This window comes from Palaemon carinicauda, unplaced genomic scaffold (genome assembly GCF_036898095.1).
Source record: "Palaemon carinicauda isolate YSFRI2023 unplaced genomic scaffold, ASM3689809v2 scaffold1, whole genome shotgun sequence".
In the NCBI taxonomy this organism is placed as follows: domain Eukaryota; kingdom Metazoa; phylum Arthropoda; class Malacostraca; order Decapoda; family Palaemonidae; genus Palaemon; species Palaemon carinicauda.
Genome location: NW_027168481.1, coordinates 185,001 through 186,887, shown reverse-complemented (window position 1 = coordinate 186,887; position 1,887 = coordinate 185,001).

Below are 1,887 nucleotides of genomic sequence, written 5' to 3'. Positions count from 1 at the left end.
ATTTCTGCTTGTCCTTCTTCATCCATCTTCATGAACAAGGTTTAGCAGCCAACACGATTACTACATGTAAATCTGCCCTAGCCAGACCAATACTATATGCCTTCTAGGTAGACTTTTCTTATGAAATCTTCAACAAGATTCCAAAAGCCTGCACTAAACTACGGCCCGCAGCTCCTCCAAAGCCCATTTCATGGTCTTTGGATAAGGTTCTTCACTTAGCATCAACTCTGAACAATGAGGATTGCTCGCTGAAAGACTTGACTCAAAAGGTGTTATTCTTATTTGCACTAGCCTCAGGAGCCAGAGTTAGCAAAATAGTGGCCCTCTTGAGGGATGATGGCCACATTCAGTTCACGGACGCCGGAGAACTGAACCTCTTTCTGGACCCGACGTTTCTCGCCAAGAACGAGCTGCTCACTAAGAGATGGGGTCCCTGGAGAATCTGCCCTCTGAAGGAAGAAGCATCCCTCTGCCCAGTGGAATGCCTAAAGGTCTATCTTCGTAGAACTTCAGACTTTAAGGGAGGTCAGCTTTTCAGGGGAGAGACGTCTGGTTCAACATTATCCTTGAAACAGTTAAGGGCGAAAATCACCTATTTTATACGCAGAGCGGATCTAGACAGTACACCCGCAGGTCATGATCCGAGAAATGTTGCCTCGTCTTTGAATTTCTTTCAGACGATGTCGTTTGAAAGCCTTCGTGCTTATACTGGATGGAAGTCATCCAGAGTTTTCTTCAGACACTATGCAAAGCAATTACAAGAAATAAAATTTCATGTGGTGGCGGCTGGCAGTGTTATAAAACCTGCCGCTTGATTACTGCAAAGAACAGTGCACTAATTGGAACTTTTAGTGAAGGGTGTACATGATAGACTCGTAAGACATATCATGTTGAGTATTGTGTTTAGTGATAACTCTATAGACTGTTCTCTCTACACAGGTGACATTAAGCAAAATAGACTGACACAAGTGCCAGTCATACTTATATGCACAGTGTTCCTAGTAACAACAGAATACATAGTGAAATTTTATATTTCCCTTAGAGTGGCTAATGTTTTCCTTTCCAGGTGAAACTTATTTTAATTCTGTTATTACTATTTATACTTTTATGCAGAATTGTTCTGCATAGGATGTAATTGAATACAACCATGATTTCTATTTTTTTAATAAACAATAGAAGGAATCTTTGCGTCTCTTTCGCCTCAAACATTCTAGATTAAGAATAAAGTCAGACCATCCTTGATTCTTTTAATATTTATGAAAATATTGGGAAACTAAGGTTAAGACTGTTCCAAGCAAACAGGTAAGAACTGATTGTACTAAACTGTTTATTTTACTGAACTAAGCTTTCCTACACGTTTATAAACCTGTCTGTCTCTTTTAAGCTAGACTTGGGAGGTGTCAGTAACCTATACAGAGATATACCATCTAAGTACAAACTATCCTTTATGTATATGATGACACTAATATACAAACTGTTCGCTAGATTGTTCCTTGAACTCACAAACCTCGGGTTTTTCCTAGTGTCTACCCAGACTCTTCCCTCTAGGGGGCAGGAAGAGCTGACATAGTTTATGATCAGTTAATTGATGTATAACGGTAACATCAAGTGTCTTTAGGTCTAGAAGACCAAATAGCAAATATTTATCTCGAGATAACGGCACTATTGAAAATCCACAGATACATTAATGCTTTGGTAAACTTCCATCAGGATGACATGGCCTGAGCCCAAAAAACGGATTTTGAAGCGAAGCGAAAAATCTATTTTTGGGTGAGGTAGCCATGTCGTCCTGATGGACCCACCCTCTTTTTGACAAAAGGATAATGAATCCCTCCCTATGGTACTGTATCTAGAACACCTACAAAGCTAAAAAGAATGGCTTGGTGG